The sequence below is a fragment of the Phoca vitulina genome, unplaced genomic scaffold (genome assembly GCF_004348235.1).
Source record: "Phoca vitulina isolate PV1807 unplaced genomic scaffold, GSC_HSeal_1.0 scaffold5, whole genome shotgun sequence".
In the NCBI taxonomy this organism is placed as follows: domain Eukaryota; kingdom Metazoa; phylum Chordata; class Mammalia; order Carnivora; family Phocidae; genus Phoca; species Phoca vitulina.
In genome coordinates this window covers 28,876,923-28,882,989 of record NW_022589708.1, presented here as the reverse complement: position 1 = coordinate 28,882,989, position 6,067 = coordinate 28,876,923, and positions in this window count along the sequence as shown.

Here is a 6,067-nt window from a genome sequence, read left to right as displayed (position 1 = left end):
AGGATGGATTAATGACTCATAAAAGCCCCAGCAGTATGTTTTTGTAACAGGAACAAATATTGGACAAATTTGCCAAATCATCTGACCTGTTTTGTCCCGTACTAAAAAAGTATTCCTTCACCTCCTAAAACTTAAACTGTAAATCCAGCCAGACCCATGGCATAGAGCACAGAGAGACTTAATCTGGTCCTTTGACCTTCTACCAGTCTTGCAACTGGGAGCAGGGTCTTGTGGATTGTTGCTTTCACGCGGAAGGGTGGGCCTAGAGTTAAAGGGGTTTTTTTTAGGGTCTTTCTCCGAGTGTATTAAATGCCTTAAGATCCTATGAGGGGGGAATGAACTAATCAAATGGCGGGGGTGGCTTGGAAATGGAAGTGAAATGTGTATGAGAAAGGCTCAGAAATAAATATGACGGGCAGAGCCTCCCGATCCCCGCAGCCTCTCGCTAAGACTGGTCAGTAACAGACGCCTACTAAACTTCGGGAAAGCACGCTCACAGCAAGTTGAGGCGCGAAGTCCTCTCAGCCCGGGTCTTGGCTGCGCGCGAAGCTTGCTGCTCACTAGCGACCCCTCCAGCTCTCAGGCCGAACCACGCCGACGCCGGAGCGCACCGCGGACGCGCGTCCGGGGCGCGGAGCCCAGCTCCTTTCCCGGGGTGGTCCCAGCAGGACCGTCCCATCCCGGAGCAGCGCCGCAAGCCGCCCGCCAGCTCGGCACTGCGTGGGAGCGGCTGCAGAGCCCGGCACTGGGATCCAGTTCGAGACGTTCGAGAAGAGCACCCCTCTCCTCACCACGAGAGAGAAGCTGAAGTCTCGGGGATCCTGAGAGTAAACTGAGCAGGAGGGGGAAATGTACGACCACCACACTCAGGCGGAACCGACGCGGGGCTCCGAGGGAGGGAAACCCAGCGAAGAGCGAGGGTGGAAGTCTGCAGAGAGGGCGGAGGGACTCTTCCCCTATATTGGCCACCTTCGGCCTGAACTTTAACAGATGGGGTCAAACCACCAAGATGGTTTCAGATGAAAACAAGCTTGAGCAATACTTTCTCTACACATCCCCCACTAATTGAAAAGTATACATCCACACACGCACATCCACACACGCCCTCCCGCAGGAAAGCAAAAGCAAAGGGGGTCCAAAACTTGACTGGGTTGCCAGGCCGGGCTCCTCCCTCAGCCAAGGTGCAGCTAGTCTACACCGCAGCCTCCCGGTCAAGTGGGCGGGACTGCATCATAGGACACGCCACGTGGATAAATGCAAGCGTTCTGTTGTTCCAGGTTTCTGAGGCCTCAGCCCGGTTTCATCACCAACTGGCAAAACCAGTTCTCCAGCCTGACTTCCGCAGACGTCTCTCTCTAGTCCAGCACAACAGATGGGGTCCGGGTGGTGTCTCATTCTCCCCAACACTACACAAAGCAACTCTCCAATGGACCCATGTGCCTTAGTCAAATATTTCAGAAGGAATCATGAGTTGTGAAAAGGTCTCTACACTAAACGGTGCTGAGAGAAGGGGTAGGAGAGGGGCGGAACAAATGTTTTCAGACAACCTCCAAACACAGTGCTATACTGGAGAATAGAATTAATTCAATCAAACACCTCACATTATTTTCCTTGACTAGGAATACTCAGAAATGGAGATGTGGATTTCCCTGGACTTGATTTTGGCAGTAGACTCAACACTCAGCTTCAACCCTGAGACTGAAGGGCCAGCCATTTTAATTCCCCTGTGTGCGTTGTCCCTGGGCTTGGGATGATGAAGCCCTACCGTCCAGGAATTAGAACATTTTGGGGGGCAGAGGGGGGCTCCATACATAAAATAACTATTTTAAGATAAAAAATATAAGACTCTGGTTTTAATAGTCTTACAGCTGAGGCTGAATGTTAGGTGTTTCTTTGGAAAAGATGGGTCTCGTATTTTGTGGGATTTGGGGTGGGTTTTGGTTTTTGGCTTTTAGTTTTTTGGCATCAGTATGTGTGACTAGCAGTGCAGGTTGTTAAGTTTCCAAGCAGGAATCAGCTTAAAATGCATGGATTCTATTATATGTACAATTTAATCACAAGGTATTTAAAATAGACATTTCCATCTAAAATCCAATCAGAAATCAACACAGTTCCTCCAGGCATTAGATGATCATCTCGATTTTGCATTTGTAAACTGGGAGAAATAAATGTGACTTGTGGATACCAAGAGGTCAAGTACGGCTGCTCAAATATTTTTCTTACAAAATGACGGATTTATTAGACAAATAAGTAGCCCGGCTGATGCAAAACCCCCAGTGATTGAATTTTGACGTTAAGTCAACAACAACTCGAACTACATCAGTGCTTCAAGATTTAGTTATGATGGTAGAGATTACTGAACAAATAAGAGCCAGAAATGAATACAGATTTCTGAGGATCTGCCCCTGGCACCCTCTTCTTGACATTCTCCTCCATATGCTCCCCCTATCCAGATTGTATTCTAATTAAAGGACTTGCCTATGCCTTGTGATTGGAAAATAACTTTAAAATAATTAGGCATATTTTTCTGTTAAAACCAACAACAAAGAACAGGCTCAGAGAGAAAGCCAATTGAGTTTCATTATAAATTCCTTCGTGGCCTGAAAGTCACCCACAATTAGAAGGGAGGGAGCATGCAGTGGGTGCTGAGTTTTGTTTTTTTAAAGATCTTATTTTCATTAAGAATTTTGATAACTACTCTCCTACCCTTTCCACCCTTTCTCTTAAAATACTGGTTTCTAAAAGATTTGAGAGACTTGGACCATGTTAGTATCCCACTCGCGGATCTGAATCCACTGCTAAATAATTAAACCGACCGTAGACTTTCAGGAGTATTTAGATTTCACCTTTCCGGGGTCAGTGGCTACGCTCCACCCCACTGCGGCAGCCCTCGACCCTCCCCCCACCCGCTGCGACAGTGGGGGGGGGGGGAGGGGTAGGGCTGGCCGTGGTGCTGAAAATCCTGCGTGAATTTTGTGGGGAGGGCACCATTCGTGAAGGCTTTTGCTCCTCATAAAAGGGGCTTAAATAATTGAGATTGCATTTAAGCATAAAACAGTTCATTTCTTATCTTTTCCTGGAGAGAGGCGCTAATCTGCTCCTAGTGTGAAAATGTCTTTTATTTATTCTATATGGGACTTCCTTATTGCAGTGGAATTGGTGACTTAATTCCCATTTAAGTCTTCTTGAGCTAGCCAAGAACCATTCCTTCCACCTTCTCTTTCTCATATTCATCAATTTCCGGCTATACTTGGTTCCCCCTAGTCTATGGAACTGTGTATTTTGCAAGGATAAATCCACATTTGATTTCAAGGCTTCATTTGATCAAGGGCTTGACACAATTTCTCTCTTTAGCTAGAAATTTGCTTTCTGGGTATCCAGGCACAGACTGCTAGAGGCAATAAACTCGTACTAGATCTTTATCTCAGATTTTATTTAAATACAGTAATAATTGTGCTCTGTTAAATAAGTTGCCATCCAGGCTTCTCTCCCAGTTTGTCATATTCTCCTCCCACATATGCATATACCCACAATTTCTACAGATGTTTTCATCATACTGGTTTCTAAAATCATCTGTTGTATTAGTTGTTTTCCCAAATAAATAAACCTGAAAGTGCAAAATTGCTAACCCTGAAATACCAATAGAATTCATAAGTAGAAAGAAATGTTTCATAATTATTTGCCACTCCCCAGGATTAAGTAATAAGTTGTGCAATTGAAGCCCTTCTCCTACTTCTCTATGCTTCTTCCTTTTTTGATATTGAATAGTACCTTTAGTCCAATAACGCATCTGTTTACAGTTTGCCTGAACTTGTTTCTGGATTTATATTTCAATATGCTCCTTAGGATGCAAAATTCCTGTCAAATTAAAGAGTGCTCATGTCTTGCCCGCTTCCAGCAAATCACTTGCAGCACCTAATAAATCCAGCTGGGGTTCCTTCCATAGCCCAATGCTGCCGAAATCATTATTGTCCTGCCTTGTTTCATGTCAGAGGCCTCTTCGCCTCATCTGTCATGAAACCAATTTCACTTTATTTACATCCATTTGCTAGTTTAATTACTGTGCTGATGAATAGCCTGAAGGAATTAAGTTACGAGTCTTTGGAAACCCAAAGCGACAGATATATGGGCTACCTTTTAACTACAGGGAAAGAAATGAAGGCTAGTGTGGCATGCGCCAAAATTTAAAGATAATAAGTGTTTCTCTCTACCCAGCTACTCTTGAAATTCAGGATGAATTCAGGAGTATTTAGATTTAGATTTTATGTATTCATCATCTCCTGGATGAAATACAGTGCTTCAGAACCCCTCATATTTACACATTCACTGCAGTTCTCTACAATACAATTCTCCATTTTTAATGCTTTTTTTTTTTCCTAAAAGAGCTACAGATTATTTTCTAGCTAAACCAAATAATCTAACATGCTGGTGTTTTGGCATCTGCCAGTGTTAACCTTTCCTTGTAACTGAGAACCCTACCTCTATATAAACACAAATAGGTGCCTTTGTAAAAAGGAATATTTAATATATCCAACCTAATATACAGCATAAAATACTCCATTTATGTTCTATAAATGATGTAACAGATGTCATTTATAGAGTTTTTGTTTATCACTGAGCACAATTTCACAATTATCTTCTTCAATGTATTTTTTAATCAAATAAGAGCATCCTGCTCCCTCTCTTTTGCAAGTCCAAAATAATAGAGTAGTGAATCTATGTTAATGACAGAGGTTTTGTGATATGGTTATATAATCTGTGCTCTCAAATATATATAAGTAGTCAATCATTTGCATATATATTTAAAAACTAAGATCAATAAACTTTTCAGTCATTCCATTATCCTATAAATTAATACTGTAAATCATGCCTACTAATCATGACAACATTAAAAATCATCTTCAAGAGTATTCTTTTCTAAATTTTATCATTAATTATAGATTTTGAAACTTAAAATTAATAATCCAGAAATTAATTCCTCATATGGTTCATCATCATTGGTTACCAAAAACAATAATACCTTAATTGACATTTGATTTTATATTTTCTGTTCCCCAGGTAGCATCACACATGAAAAAAATGCAACTTTTAAATTTAAGTGCCTTTATGTTTTCTTTTCATTGCTCTGTTTCTGACATTTTAAAATCAGTACTTTTGTAATGTGTTAAGTTTATAGCACATGACAAAATATATTCACCATTTCAAGACAGAATGAAAAATTTTTTCTTATAGACCTGATGCCTTATTCATTTATATCATCTTATTCATTTATACCAGAGTTATTAATTTTTACCATCTCCATGCTGAGTTCATAATTACTTCTAAGGTTGTGCAAACTTTTTAAACTATTTATCTAACCAAATTTTTTTTTAACAATCAAGGGCAAGAGATACTTCTAAACAAAGCAGAAATAAGAAATATGGGAGATTTAAATGCTTTCTCATTTCCTCTCCTCCTAAAAGAATTAAATACTTTTTTGTACCCAGTAGACTCTGCAGTTTCATTTATCATAAAGCCAGCCTAAAGGAAGGGATAAAAATGTAAACACTTTTTATTTACTATCAGAAGAATTAAGGTGGTGAAAACGCTACTGTACATGTAGATAAAATATTAATAAATTATATAATCATTACAAATCCTCTAGGTGCCTCCCTTCATGCCCTCCTTACATCCCCTAAATGCACATTTGCCCCATTCCCCCTCCCCCTGTACTTTTAATATAGTTCATCTAGAAAACAACCTACATAACTAAACAACATTTTTTGTATCAAGTCCTACTTATAAAAGTTTTGCAGTAAAGGAACCCTAAAAGACCCTTCAGGTAAAATTTCCTTCTATTTTAATAGAACCAGATACTCTCCCAATTCTTCTAGCAGAGATTTATGAACAGTCTTTAACTTGACAGAAAGGAAATCTGCATTAGTTGAGTCTTCTTTAGCTGTTTTTATTCATTTTTTTATAAAAGAAATGAGAAATGGTGGGGGTTTAAAATGCTTTTTCTTCCCCTCCCCCATTGCTCTCATCACCCCCCCTCCCTTCGAAGACCCTCTCCTCCCTCTCCAGCTCT